General features: G+C 35.4%; 1 long non-coding RNA gene across 1 annotated transcript; it reads left to right on the top strand.

The window, feature by feature from the left end:
• Positions 1 to 13,837: 13,837 nt before the first annotated feature.
• On the top strand, positions 13,838 to 15,342 carry LOC139195149 (uncharacterized). The gene is made up of 2 exons (XR_011579783.1): positions 13,838 to 14,267; positions 15,127 to 15,342. It is a non-coding gene; the product is annotated as an uncharacterized lncRNA (long non-coding RNA).
• The last annotated feature ends 887 nt before the right edge of the window (positions 15,343 to 16,229 follow it).

Genomic DNA, 16,229 nt, shown 5'->3' with positions numbered 1-16,229 from the left:
AGTTATTCTTCCTATAAACCATGAATGACAATGCCTCAAATTAACTGTGAACGACACTAATTAACTCTCAGATTTTCCTAAGTTCATTGAATTGGACTTTGCGACGCAACCAAATTATTCTTCTCAAGTTCCCTAACTATGAAAAGCATGATAGAAATACATCTCAAAGATCATTAAGTTCTGTGAAAATCATAAGCATTGACAAAGCATTCGTAACTATGGAAAGCATGATACTCCTGCCAAGAATTTACTTAACTCAATCATGACTAGTGACTTTTACTACTTGCAAATATAAATTCATAATAATTAGGTGAAATTCCCTTATATTCTAGCATCAAATCCCTGCATGCAAACTAAGTGTGCACCATTAATCAACATACAAGAATAAGTTCTCTATAAAGCAGATAAGTAAATCGCATTCATGTTTTATGAAACAATAACTTGATGTAATCAATTTATATAAAACATATGATCATGGCTTCGAATTCACCTATAGCTAAAGGGAAACTTAGTTACACATGTTCATCATAACTGAAAAACAATCTAAAATAAACATTGAAACTTAAAATAAAGATAGAAAGAACCCAGAAATCTCCAGCGACTTCAATGGATGATTGCAAGTTACGGCACACTCCTCTCTGGATGCAGGTTGTGGCTCAATCTCCCCCCCCCCCAAATATTTGCGGCATAATTTGTTTTTATAAGGCAAAGGCACGACTAACCCTAGGAGGAAAAGTATTAGGTCATTTGAATTATTTTAGGACTCCTAGAATCAAATAGGAAGTGTTAGAATGTGATAAGGATTCCTCTTTGCAACTGGAGATAAGATAAGCTAAGATTGGATAAGATAGGATAAGATAATATTAGTTAAGATAAGGTTGGATAAGATTGCTCTTTCTTGTCTAATTCCTTATCTTCCAAGCCTCAACTTTAATTCCTCTAGATTTTAGCACATATCTAGCACCATTTAAACACCAAAACGTCCATCCCATAAGCTATCGACGTATGCTATCCAATCCAAGTCCAAAATTGCTCCAAATTGCTCCATTCTATCATTTATTGTCATCTTTACCAACTGGACCTACAATAATACGAAAAGAACATAAATTACCAAAATAAATGGAAATTAACTAGGTAAAAGCAAAGAAATAAGATAAGAAAGTCGCAAAAATAAGCTCCTATCAAATTCCCCCACACTTAGCTTTTGCTAGTCCCCGAGCAAAACAAAGAAAACAAAACAAAACCTAAACCTTCCAACAATTGCCTCAGGGATTTCCAATGAAACATGACATGTTAAAAATCATTACTCACATAGATTTTAACCATCCTTAATCTTGAGCTTATACTTAACTGTAGTAACCACTCACTAGTTCGCATTTAATCAATTAAAACAACATTTGAAAGTAGTAACATGCCTTAGAGAATTCACTCAATTCCTCACTGGATATACTCTCTATTTTCACATAGATTTTCTAACTACACTCCCTATACTAAGTATATGTGAGAATATTGATGTAAACATGTAGACTAGCACTCATATATATTATAACAAAGAAGTCACTTTTTGGAATTATTAATACAAACATGTATATGATCTCATGAATGGAATGCCACTACTTAGAAGCGAGAACCAGGGATTCCATATGCTCATACCAATTTCAAACTCCACAAATTGAAACACATAACAATTAAGATAAAAGTCTAGGGTTGTAATGGGGCTAAGGTATTGGCTAACAAAGAAATGTTAAGGATAAACAAAAGTTCTTAAAGAGATAGTAAGCAAAGTAATGAAATCAACTCTTAGAATTCAACTTTTGGTTGCAGCACCCAACTATAAACACAAGGGGGAGATTCGTACAACTTTTAGGATCAGATTCACATTTTTGGACCCTTATTCAACAACCAACACTTATGAACTCATTCTCACTTCTTTTCAAACTTTTTTTTTCTTTTCTCAACTTTTTTTTTCTTTTCTTTCTTTTCTGTACGTTTTTTTTTCTTTTTCCTTGAAACATACAACATACACACTACTTCACTAGATTAAAAAGAAAAAAAAATTCTTCCCCCACACTTGTCTTTCTGCAAATCGTAGATCAAAAGGAATTCTCGACAAGTCATGCTTCACTATTCTTTAAGAACAAGGGTATGGATATTCCTATACTAGGCTAGGTAGGGATAATGCAGGCTAACAAAGAAAATAGGCTAAATAAGGCTCAAAGGGGTTAAACCTATAAAACATATGCAAGGAAAAAGGCGTTTTGGCTCTGTTGGTAACTAAACAACGTCATCTTGTTATTTGTTATGCAATCAATTCTATGCTTTGAATGAAACGGGCATGACTTCTAGTATTTGGAATTAAAATGATGAAAAAGCATTCTAAGTAGCAACCAAGCAAAAACTTAACGAGATCATGCAACGACTTTAGAAAACACAAAATCACAGATTAATAACTCTCCAAACAAGGAATAGGCTCAATTCTCACAGGGTTGTAGCGTTAGTTTGAGTTTATTTCTTCAAGCATGTTACAAAAACTGATTTTTTTTCTTTATGATTACATGTGAATTCGTAAATGACAACTACAATTAAGTATTAACCAAAGAGCATATCAAACTTCCACCCAGTGTTTGTAACCTTCTTTAACAGTCATGCAATTAAAACCAAATCCTCATCATTGTGCTGGAAGGTACCCTAAGACACAAACAAGCAACAAAAACGACTCTTTTTGGTATTTTCTCAAAAAAATTTCGAATTTTTTTTCTTTTCAAAATTTTGTTTTTATGACACAATAAAACACTTTAAAATAGTGAATAACAACATTAGTAGTGATAAGTGGTGAAATTCGCAGAGAAATCATGAAAAGCATTATGTTTACCCCCCCCAACACTTAAACCAAACATTGTCCTCGATGTTTCAAAAATAAACTTAAACAAGAAATCAATATAAAGATAACTAGCAAACAAGACAATCATGGCAAAGTAAAAACAATAAGGAGAAGGGTAAAAGAGAGCAAATTTGGTTGCAGGAGCCAGAAATTCCATTGTTTCTTTATTTGAACACTTGGGTTGCCTCCCAAGAAACATTTGCTTTAACGTCTTCCAGCCTGACAACACCTACATTTAACCTTCATTGGGACCAGCGGCATGGAGTTGATCTTTGAATGGAAGGTGATACTTGAAATGATCTGGTAATGGTTTAAATTCTTGTGTGGGTGCCTGAATTATTGAAATCAACAACATGTTAGTAGAAACCGAAATTGAAAGTTGAGGAGGTGGCTTACCTGTGTGATGTGACAAGAACTCAAGGATAAAGACTACTTCGAAAGTTTTAGGAATTTTGCTCTTGGTCAGATTTGGTATGAGAGCAGTGACTTGTCCCGTGTTATAAAATCCAACTTCTTTGGGGATGGTTGTCTCAACTACATCATCTTTGATGAATTCTAGATATTCCCTAGCCACTTCTTTCTCTTGAATCCTTCTTCTTGTTCTACAAAGCTCTTTAAAATATTTAGCACATTCTGGAACTTTCTTTATTGTACCAAGAATGGGGAAATTAACTTGCAACTTTTGGAAGCCTTCCAAGATGTCTTTTTCACTCTCTTCTTTCTTGGATTGCATAAACCTACAAGGAAAAGGTACATTTGGTGAAATAAGGTTAGAAAGAATTGAATTCGGAAGAACCTTACTAGAATTGGATGGTGGAGCTAGGGTAGCTGCAACAATAGGATTAAAGATGATTAAGTGTTGCTGCAAGGCTTCTTCTAAGCTTGCTATAGCTGAATTTTCCTCCTCCTCTTCAAACAATAGCTCTTTGTCCACTTCTAGGCTGTGTTTGGACATCTTTGGTTCAGCTCCAACCTCCAAACCACTTCCCAAAGTGATAGCTTCAACGATTTCAAAATCTCTCATCTAATTGACAATAGTTGAGCCGGTGAGTTCGCTTTGTTCTCAAATTTGTCCCATGAATTCTGCGATCTGTCCAAGTTGATTTTTCAATTTGACCATCTCTTTAGCTTGGTTGTCTAGATCCTGAGTCAAAGAAGCACAAGAAGTATTTAGTATTTGAAGAATTTGAACATGATCCATGGACATGCTTGAATTTGGTTGGAATACTTGTGGGGGAATTTGTGGTGGCTGAATAGGTCTTGAATAAAACTCTTGAGATAGCTGCCAATATCCTTCTTATTGAACTTGTTGAGGCTCCCTGCACATAAAATTTGAATGATGTCTCAATCCTAGATTGTAAGTGTTGGAAAACAAGTCGTTCCTTGATTGATTATGGCCCTGATAACCCCAAGCATTGACACTATCCCAATCTCCATTCTCAATTAATTGAGGATGTTGATTAGTTTGATATCTTTGCCTATAGGACACACCAAATGTAGGGACACTTTGCATTGTGAACCTTTCGATATATTGCAACATAAGAGAAGTAAGATTCGCCATTTGAGCTTGAAGATTAGCAATTGTCATGCCCTGCTTCTCTAGTACCTAAAATCAAAGAAATAAAACTAAATCAAATATCAAAAGAAAAATAAACAAAAAACAGAGTGATTAGCAATTTTACTAATCCCCGGCAACGGCGCCAAAATTTGATGTGGTAGAAACTAACACACAAATTAATCCCTATAAATTATGCAATCTTAGTATGAGTAAGTAGGGATCGTTCTATTCTGAGGATTAGAAGGAATGCTAATCAACACAAATTAAACTTATAAAACTAAAAATTAAGATTGGAAGTGTTAGAATGTGATAAGGATTCCTCTTTGCAGCTGGAGATAAGATAAGGTAAGATTGGATAAGATAGGATAATATACGATTAGTTAAGATAAAGTTGTATAAGATTGCTCTTTCTTGTCTAATTCCTTATCTTCCAAGCCTCAACTTTAATTCCTCCAGATTTTAGCACATATCTAGCACCATTTAAACACCAAAACATCCCTCCCATAAGCTATCCACGTATGTTATCCAATCCAAGTCCAAAACTGCTTCAAATTGCTCCATTCTACCATTTATTGTCATCTTTACCAATTGGACCTACAATAATACAAAAATAACATAAATTACCAAAATAAATGGAAATTAACTACGTAAAAGCAAATAAATAAGATAAGAAAGTCGCATAAATATGCTCCTATTAGATATTCAAAGGATGAAGTATGCCTTGAATATATAATACGATGAACTGCCAATTTAGTCTCTGAATTATCGCCTGAGTGAAAATTAGGTCTCTAAACTTTTTTTTTTCTTCAGAAAAATCAATCCTTGAATTATAAAAGTCTACCAATTACATCCCTAATATTAGATTTGAAGATACTATGTTCAATTTCCTGTCAATTTAAGTCATGCTACTTGCATGTGATACACATTGGAGAATAGATTGGTAATTTCAATAAAGAAATAATGTATAGAGTTAACATTGGAGGGTAAATTAGACGTTAAGTTCGCAACCTATATGAAATGTTAAGGGCTTATAGGTGAGAAATGACGGTATTACATCTAAAGTGTGTCAAGTGACTTAAGTTGATGAAAAATTGGATAAATAGCTTTGAATATAATAGTATGGATGAAATTAGCAATTTTTAATGAATTTAGGGACTTATTTTACTGAAAAGATAATTTAGGGACCTAAATTAAACTGGGGTGATAGTTCAGGGATTAAAACGACACTTCACCTTTATAATAATGAATTATGTATATGTTAGGCATTGGGGGGAAGGCTTGAATATACAATTGGGCGTCGGGCGAAGTGCCTATATAACAAGGTGAAATTGAGGATTTAATTATGAAAATTGAGCTTAAGGGATGAACGGGTGTTAACTTTTATTCTAAGGTATTCAGAGCCAAGTGGTATAAGCATGGTATGAGACGTGCAAACTTAGGTGCCTTTATGTGTTAGTGAGATTAGAAGGGAGTGAGTACGTTCATGCATCTCATTTGCATATATTTATGTATTTGCAAGAATTACTCGTTTCAATTATTACTCTGTACATACTTGCAAGTGTAAAGTAACTTGTCACTAATGTTATTCTGCTGCGTATTCCATAAACTTAATGTAGTAAACTCAATCATTTATTATATAAAAGTTGTTAGTTAGTGTTATATGATGTATTTGGTTTCAGTCAAGGAAGAAAATATCGGTAATATCGGAAATATCGATGGAAATATCGGGATAATATCGATATCGATAAAAATTACATGGAAACCACGGAAATTGTAAGAAAAACTTGGAAATTTTTATTGAAACTTTGCAGGATGTTTATTTAGTCAATTATCTATTAGTTTATCACAAAAAATTAGAAGGAAATACATTGCATGATGGATTTAACATTATCAAGTTGATTATATAGCGAGCTGACAAACATTGTGAGTGTAGAAAATATGTAGTAATTAATGAAAGAAGTCTAAACACACCATAATCATTTATATATAATGAATTAGTACAATATTTTACACTTTATACATTGCATGGTAAGATACATGAGTGACTTAGTACCACATAGAGTTCCTATGAGGTTCAAAATTTTCACTATCTTCATCATCTCTATGTGTAGAGTGAGTGTATTGTGAAGAGTAGTTATCAAATGATAAATCCCCAAAATAGTTTTGCATGTAATTGTTAACATGCCACCCATATGGATCTGAGATTGGTTGACCTTGTCCATAAGCAAAATCATTTGAAGATTGAGTCTCGGATTGTTTCCATGAGTCGTTCGATTCCATCCCAACAGGAATGGGATATGAAGGGTAGGGAAATGGTTAGTTATGAGTATTACCATAGTTACTACTTCCCACTCCAACAGAGTCCGAAGTTCTAGATAACGAGTCATCTTCTTGACTTGACAAAATCCCCTTGCCTCTTTCTCTGCGATTATAGTCCTTCCCTATGGCACCAATTCCTGGTCCTGCCCGCCTACTGCCATGGTCATCATCCTGTGTTGCATGCGTGAAGTTTGCCTCACCAGTGAAGGGGCTCATAAATCGGGGAGGTTCCAGTGTTTCTTGGTCTTAGGCGCAAAAGTTCTTCCAAAGAGTCAGCGCTGCTAGATCCCACCTCCTCCTCTAATACTCTTTCTACATTTATCCCTTCATTACGTGCTTCTTCAGCAACTCTGGGAGCTGGGTTGCCTTCATCATCATCTAAATGAAGAGGTCTAATCCATTGAAAAAGTTGGTTACCCTCTGTATCATCATCTTCACCAACAATATCAAACACATCTAGTGGGTCACCACGGTCGACATGATCTATTTCTGCTTCCTTATCTCGAATTTGAAGCTTCATGTTGTAGTAGCAATAAACTAATTTTTCCAAGCTACTATGAGCCAACTTATTTCTTTGCTTTGTGTGTATGAGTGCAAATGTGCTCCAATTTCTTTCACAAGCAGATAAGGAAGCTGTTTGTGATAATACTTTGATTGCTAACTTTCTCACAGTTGGTGCATCGGTCCCATACATGATCCACCATTCAGCTACAATGAAAAACAATGTTGATAAGCCTAATAACTCCAACAAATTCTATTATAAACTTATAGTGAAATATGTTTATACTCACTAGGAGACATATTTGTTCGAGCAGCAACTGATGTTGGTTCTCCAAAAGTTCTTCTTGCATCTTTAAACCATGTTAGCTGAATTCAATAAATCATGTTAGTTTAATCCAACAAAGTAATTATTATAATTTAAGTAATTGTGTACCTCATTTCCAAATTGGCCAACTGCTGGTGATCCAGGGTCTAATTTAGAGTATACATTATGTACAACACATATAAGGTTACCATCATTTCCAACACCGGGTCTGTATTGGTATCGGGGATTCAAATAATATGCTGTTCAAAGAAACACATACTCTAATAAGAGAAATAATACTTATGCAACTAAAGAAATGAATTGCAAATTATGACATAATTTATACCTGCTGCATGCAAATCGTGGTATAATGTTTTATACCATCGGTCTTCAATTATCTTTATGACCCACCTTGCACCATGTTTTCTTTCCAATTCATCCTTCACTACACGCATCAACTCATATACTGCCCCCATAGTAGGATACACTTCTGTGTCAACAATCCGTAAAACTTTGTAAAGAGGTTCAAACACTTGGCACACATGTTCTGATTGAGTCCAAAAAGCATGATCAAGCACTATACTTTCCACCATACGACCTGTATTTGAGTGGCTCAAATTATGGTTGGCCCAATCGTCACTAGTGAATAGTTGCTTCAACCCTGCTTTCTTCTTAAGTAGGCTGTCTAATTCAATATAGTTGGTGGCGAATCAAGTGGTAGCTAGACGAATAATTTCTCCTTTGCAAAATTCACGCATCTTTGCCAACAACCAACCGTGATTGTAAATATAATTTGTGATCGTTCTAGCTCTTTTAACCACAGTAGCAACATTCTCTCTCTTCCCCATTGCCTCAAACATAAGATCAATACAATGTGTTGCACATGATGTCCAAAACACATTATGATGCTTCATTAACTTTTTTCCAGCTTTGACAAATGCAGAACCGTTGTCGGTCACGACTTGGACAACATTATGCTCTCCCACCTCCATGATTACATCCCTCAATAATTTGTAAATATACTTGTAGTTCTTTATATGGTCTGAAGCATCAACAGACTTAAAAAAAATTGTCTTTCCCTTGGAGTATACCATGAAGTTTATGATAGACAATCTGGTCGGGCCGGTCCATCCGTCACACATGATTGTGCAACCATTAGTTTCCCACTTTGACCTCAACTTGTTAACATACTCGCCAATGTCTTTATACTCCATATCCAAATATTTGTTTCTTATCTCATAGGGAGTGGGAGGTTGTACTCCAACATCGGCCTGTTGACATCCCACTACCATATTTTTGAAATGATGTGATGATGCCTTCGCAGCAGGGACATTTTCATAGATAAAGAATTTGCTAATTAGACGCCCCATTCCTTCCTTCACATTACCTCCAGTGAAATAACTCCAAACACTCTTTTGACGTGCTTTGGATGACTTATATAAACTTGGGGCTATTGGTGGTGTTGGTTGTGATTCTCTAAGACTGCCTCCCCGTCTCATTTATGCACCACCACTTGTCCCGGAACCTTGTGCTCTATTAGGAATTTTATGAAGGTGTTCTCTTTCCCATGCTGACTATTTGGAGGCACGTAATACTTGTTTCAAACTGCGTCGTTCTTCAGGTCCCATGTCATCATCACATTCGTCCTCATCGTCATCATCATCACTGTCAATCGCTTGGCCATAGACTTCTCCCCGTAGCCCAGCTCGAATATTTTCCATTCCCTTTGTTATTTTTTAATAATGTGCTGATGAATGCCTTCACTTCTGGGGGGACATTATCGCATCGTTGGACATTTTTTGCTGGATCTAATCCACTAAGATGGTACTTAAGTCGTGTCACTCCGCCACTCTTCATTACCCGACCACAATATTTGCAAATTGTGCCATGTTTGTTTCCGTCTATTGGGTCTCCATGTTCCCAAGCTGGATCACGTTTAGTAGCTCCACTGGACATCGTAAACGTACCTACATTTATTTTTCATGAAAATTAGACAAATATTTTTTGGCCAAAAAATATAGTAGTGATAACGGTTATATAAGAGAACCTAAATAATAAAGTTATTCTACAGAAGAATTAAATACGAAGTAAAGAAAATGATTGTAAAAATTTAAGCAATTAAAAAAATAATATGGAATAATAAAACCTAATATTAATGAATAATAATCCAATTTGATAAAAAAATAATCCTAATATAAAACATAGTGATGAATAATAATCCAATTTGATAATAATCCAATTTAATGAATAATCCAATTTGATAATAAAAAAACCTAATATTAATGAATAATAATCCAATTTGATAAAAAAATAATCCTAATATAAAACATAGTGATGAATAATAATCCAATTTGATAATAATCCAATTTAATAATAATCCAATTTAATGAATAATCCAATTTGATAATAATCCAATTTAATAATAATCCAATTTAATGAATAATCCAATTTGATAATAAAAAAAAACCCTAATATTAATGAATAATAATCCAATTTGATAAAAAAATAATCCTAATATAAAACATAGTGATGAATAATAATCCAATTTGATAATAATCCAATTTAATAATAATCCAATTTAATGAATAGTCCAATTTGATAATAAGCCAATTTAATGAATAATCCAATTTAATGAATAATAATCCAATTTGATAATAATCTAATTTAATGAATAATAATCCAATTTGATAATAAAAAAACCTAATATTAATGAATAATAATCCAATTTGATATTAAAACCTAATATTAATAAAATAATAAATAACATTAAACATATTAAAATTATCCTAGGGAATAATTATACAACATTACTTAATTACTTAAAAAAATTAACATGTAATTGTTAACATTACTTGATTACTTACAAAAGTTAACATGCAAGTATTAATTACTTAAAAAAATTAACATACGAGTCCACACAAATTTATTTGTTGTTGTATAAATTACAATAATATAAATATAAGTTTGTAAACTTACCTTAAATATGGAACCCTTTGTGTTCAAGCTTTGGAATGGATCTGGAATGGCTTTGAAAATGGTAAGGGAAATAAAATAATAAATAACATTAAACATATTAAAATTATCCTAGGGAATAATTATACAACATTACTTAATTACTTAAAAAAATTAACATGTAATTGTTAACATTACTTAATTACTTACAAAAACTAACATGCAAGTATTAATTACTTAAAAAAATTAACATGTAATTGTTAACATTACTTAATTACTTACAAAAACTAACATGCAAGTATTAATTACTTAAAAAATTAACATACGAGTCCACACAAATTTTTTTGTTGTTGTATAAATTACAATAATATAAATATAAGTTTGTAAACTTACTTTAAATATGGAACCCTTTGTGTTCAAGCTCTGGAATGGATCTGGAATGACTTTGAAAGGGGTAAGGGAAGAAGAAGAAACGAAAATGCTCTGAATGGCTCTGATACTCCACCTCTTGAAAGAATATCACAGTGGCAGCTTTGAAAGGGGTAAGGGAAGAAGAAGAAACGAAAATGCTCTGAATGGCTCTGATACTCCACCTTTTGAAAGAATATCGGCACACGGTTTTGAATGAAACCACCATCCATGGTCTGAAAAGAATACAAGTTATAATTGTAAAAGTGGTCTGAAATTGTCAAAATAATTGTAAAAGTTGTCGGGAATCCTGAGTGAGTCATGTGTCCTCCTGACAGGAGGAACCCACACACACACACAACGCACGCAACCACACACGCACACAACACACGCACACAAACATCACACATGCAGACACGACCTCTGTCTCTCTCTCTCTCGATCCTTCTCGATCTCTCTTCTCCCTTTTCCTACACACACACATAGAGATCTCTCGATCTCTCTTCTCCCTTCTCCGATCTCTCTTCTCCCTTCTCCCACACACACACACACACACAGAGATCTCTCGATCTCTCTTCTCCCTTCTCCCACACACACACCACGGCCTTCTGCTCATCCCTCTCCTTTCTCTCTGCACCGAGACCGACATACACCTCTCATTTCTCTCTGCACCGAGACCCACACACACACCACGGCCTTCTGCTCCTCCCTCTCCTTTCTCTCTGCATCGAGACCCACATACACCTCTCCTTTCTCTCTACATCGAGACCCACATACACCTCTCATTTCTCTCTGCACCGAAACCCACACGCACACCATCGCACCTGCTCCGGCAAGTTCCTTCAATTTCTCCGGTTAGGTAAGCTTCGGGTTTTTCTTTTTATGTTCTAGATCGAAGCTTAGATGTGAAATTGAAGTTCTATCTCGTCTTTTTGCAAGGTTTTTAAGATGAAATCGACTCGGGAATAGGCACACCCATCTCCGGCGAGGCCGTGGGTGTCGACGAACTTTCCGAACACCTCCGGCCATTTCACGGCAAACGGACGTTATAAAAACGTTCCTCTCGTCTTCTATTTCATGTTCATACCTAGATCGGAGTCTAGGGGGTTGTTTTACAGTCGGCCGGAGCTGTAGAAGCTCCGGCGTTCGTCTCCGACTTGCACAGTTCCGAAATTTCACAATAATATCGATAATATCACGATATTATCGATATTATCGTGAAATTTTGACGAAAACCCCTTGGATACCAGTTAAAATATCGGTTTGGGGAAAAACCGATAATATCGGCGATATATCGCCGATATTATCAATATTTTCTTCCATGGTTTCAGTTACAAATATTTTTTTTTTCTCTTACTATGTCTTGGTTGTAGGATTTATTTCTATACTAAGATATGGCTCACACCCAAGCTCGTGAATAGTTCTTATTTGAGGGCCAAGGCGTGGTAAGAGGATGGGGAATGCATACCATCGTGATATTGATGCCTCCTCTTCCAGACAAAGCACAGGACAGGTCGCTATGTTCACGTAGGAAGTTGAAGACTTGAAGCGGTAGGTAGCGGCCCAGGATGCTTGTATGGCGGCCCTGGACAATAAGATGAGCCAAATCTTACATATCCTTCAGTTGTCCACCTTTCAATTTCCCCAACCACTAGCTGATCTTCAGACACCCTTGACATCCCAGCTGCTCCATCCAACAAATCCCTAGCACGTCGACGCAGTAGACCTTGGCGATCTTATTCTGTAGTTCTTTTCTATGTTCGGATATCATAAATTTTTTCATTTTGTACGTACATTTTCATATATATTATAAATAAATCATTCTTATTTGTTTATCAATTATTGTTTTTAATTAAATTAAAATAATTTAAAAAAACTAAAATATGTAATTAAAAGTAAATTATAAAAAAATAAAGGAAATAATTATAAATAAATAAAAAATAAAAATATTTGCACGAGGAAATATCTTTGATGCATAAGATTAAAAGCAATGAAGAGCTTGAAGTGCAAAATCATGAAAGACAAAAAGTTATTACTAGCAAAAGTTACCCGCGCAATGCTGCGAGTTTTAAAACCGTATAAAACATGGTGAAAGTTTTAAATATATACGATAGAAAATATTATTTACATACATGTGGAAATATATTTACAACCCTATTTACAATAAGAAAAAAATAGGTGTCCAAAAGTGGGCGTTCATAACATTTTGTAAGTTTAGAGCACTGTTGAACTATCACAGCTCGTCCCGAATTATTATTATCGGTGATGTAAAATGATGGTTTTATCCTTGGATATTGAAATTTTAGTGTGTGTGACTTATTTTGGGAGACTTAGATGTTATTTCCTTGGTTGGGTGGTGACCACGTGAAGCTCACACATAACACACGCACCCTCTCTTTTCTCTCCCGTGCTCTCTCATCTCTCGGACTCTCTCTCTTTCCTTCACGTACGGACAAGCAACAAAGCTCACACTCATGCACGGATTGACGTTCTAAAGGTGAGATTCTCGTTCCTTGCAACCCTCTGAGTACATCTATACTATTCTTAGGACTTGAAACCGTGAAAAACCCGAGAAACCCTAACCTCGATTTTGTGCATTGTTCATGCACATGTAAAACCTTGTGTTTCAGGGAATTTTAAGGACATAGGAAGCTTTAGGACGTCCTTGTGAGGCTCGGAGAAGAAAAATGGAGTGAATTGGACATTGGATGACTGAGATCAAAGCATTAGAAGTTTGGTCGGAATTATCGAGCTTGCTCAGGCGTGATTCAGTGGTTTTCAAGGCTTCAAATAGGTATAACGTCGTTCCTCTTATCTCCAGCTTTCCAATGGTTCAAGTTTCATGAAAAATGGTGAAGAAACGAAGGAGAATAAACGTTTTAAAATTTTACCCAGTTTTCAGCGCCGACGACGATCGTTGGAGGTTCAAGGTTAGGTATGACGGAATATTCCATCAAGTTTGACGGAATATTCCACGGCGTCAGTTAAATTTAACAGATTCCGTTACTATTTGATGAAATATTCTTGACGGAGTTGACTGATGCCGTCAGTATGCCTATCACGTGGCCGTGCGTGGGGGCGCATACTGCCATGCCTTGCCGGCGCGTGGTGGCGCGTGGGTGGTTAGAAAATTATTCTAAAAATATGGGGATGTTCGTGGAGTTGTGTAGGTCACTGTGATATATTCAAATACCAAAATTGAGCATTGTATGAGAAGTTATTAGCTAGTTTTGCCTATGTGCTTTAAATAACGTTTTTATAGTTAATTCGCATATAGGTGAGACTTATCCCGAGGACGAGCGTGTTCAAGGACAACTCGGGGGCTACGACCCTTCGACATACTAGTGAGTGGGCTTTTGGTTTTCAGTATATATTTATATACTTGATATTTTCCCAGAAATATGTTTTTAAATGAAAGTATGTCGTAAATGCCATGCATATAAGTATAATTCGTATATGAATTGGTATATGATGCTTTATATATATAAATGTGGTGCTGTGGACTCTCAGGTAAGCTTAGGTGAGTTATGTTTGGTTATGTGAATTGTCAATGATGTGATATGTGATTGAATAATGTTGAGCTCATAAAACTACACCTAGGGTGATTGTGATTTAGCCAGAGTTATGTCACAGGCCCGTTTATTATGTCACCTCCCACACCATATGCTCATATTGGATCCAATTTAGGTGCACAGTCTTGTCGCATAGACCATCTTAGGTGGTTCCGACTCGTAGGTGACTAGCGATTTATCGCCCAGCTATTATGTGAGAGTAGTATTGAGCATAATTATATTACACCCATTATTGTTGCACATACCTTTTTCTTTGGTTCCGACTCTTGTGCAGTATGTTGCCGAATAAGTCATTGTAGTGACTCCGGCTAGATTGATGTTGAGCTATGAATTCAGCCGTACAGACTACTACAGGGGTTCTGACTAATATGTTATAATTCTATGAAGTTATTCTTACCTGAATGGCTTACTCTATTATATCTTGGCATGGCATACATATGAATATGATTATGTGAAGCATGATTTGAATTGATATAATTTCATATATATTTATGTATATGCATATATCTTGATTCTGGAAAAAAAAATTATACATGTTTTACAGCGACGGGTTAGATATGTTGATAAATGAAACGATTTTGTAAAACATTTGTTTTTGCCCACTCACGTTTTCTGTTTTGTGCCCCTCCAGGTTTTAGGTAAGTTTGCAGTTGCTGGGTGCGAGGACTTCGGCGGTTCTGACATATCTAAATAATTGTAGGACATCTTATGGTATTGTATAATTAGTACTTGTCCTACTGGACTGCACCTAGACTTTATATGCTCTGAATAAGAGTGTTTACTTTTGTATCTTACTCCTAACACTTCCTATTTAGTAGTGCACTCTAGTAGTTTCGGTTTTTAATTATTCGTACAATTCTTATCTTCATTGCTTCCGCACTATGCACATGGCTACGTCACCCTCACGTAACGGCCAGCATGCCTTGATCTCGGTCTAATATGTAAGAAAATTGCAATTCAAAACCATTCATACCATCTATTTCGATTTTACTTCTTGATATTTATTTGACCGTCTAATTCTCATATGCTAACCCGTTTAAGTAAAATAAGCCATTTTGGTATTTCAGTTTGTAGTTTCTAATACTTCTATATATTTAGGTCAATTCCTTCTCATTTGAAAATTATGAATGAATATGCAAATGTCTTAATTTCATCTTCCTTTCTCCTTTTCTCTCTGTTTGTTTGTCCCCCGTTTTTCATTTCTGTACCACAAATGTCAGATATAAGAACTTGATATATCGACACAGTTTCTTCAACCACACTAATTTGTCCTCCATACTCTACCCTAATCTTCTAAGGTTTTTAGTTAAATAACTTGCTCCTGTAATCGGCATCATTCCAATTCAATTTCCTTTCCCTCACCTTTTTTATGTTGAAGCCCACATCAACATCATCTCCCTATCCCGGTTTTAAACCCAAAATGCAGAAGCGCAAAGACAAAAAGGCATTCGGAAAGAGAAAGTCGTTAATTATAAGTAGGCTTTGCCGGAATCTAGTTTTTCAGATTGAGCTTCAATCTTCTTCAAACCTTCACCAAATTGTACATGCAAGGTATGTATGAATCTTGATGTAGGAAGTGAGATTGGTGGTGGTTTGGGATGTTTATGGGTTCGTTAGGAAGGGGTTTCGACTTGCGTAGCTCCAGAAAGATGGAGCGATGTTGAGCAGGAATGTTGAGTGTTTAGCAGAGAGAGGAGAGAAGATGAAATGGACAAATTGAGAAGGGTGCCTAAA

This window comes from Malus domestica, chromosome 04, assembly GCF_042453785.1.
Source record: "Malus domestica chromosome 04, GDT2T_hap1".
In the NCBI taxonomy this organism is placed as follows: Eukaryota; Viridiplantae; Streptophyta; class Magnoliopsida; order Rosales; family Rosaceae; genus Malus; species Malus domestica.
The sequence above is the reverse complement of the archived record's forward strand: the minus strand, read 5'-3'. Positions and strand labels throughout refer to the sequence as shown.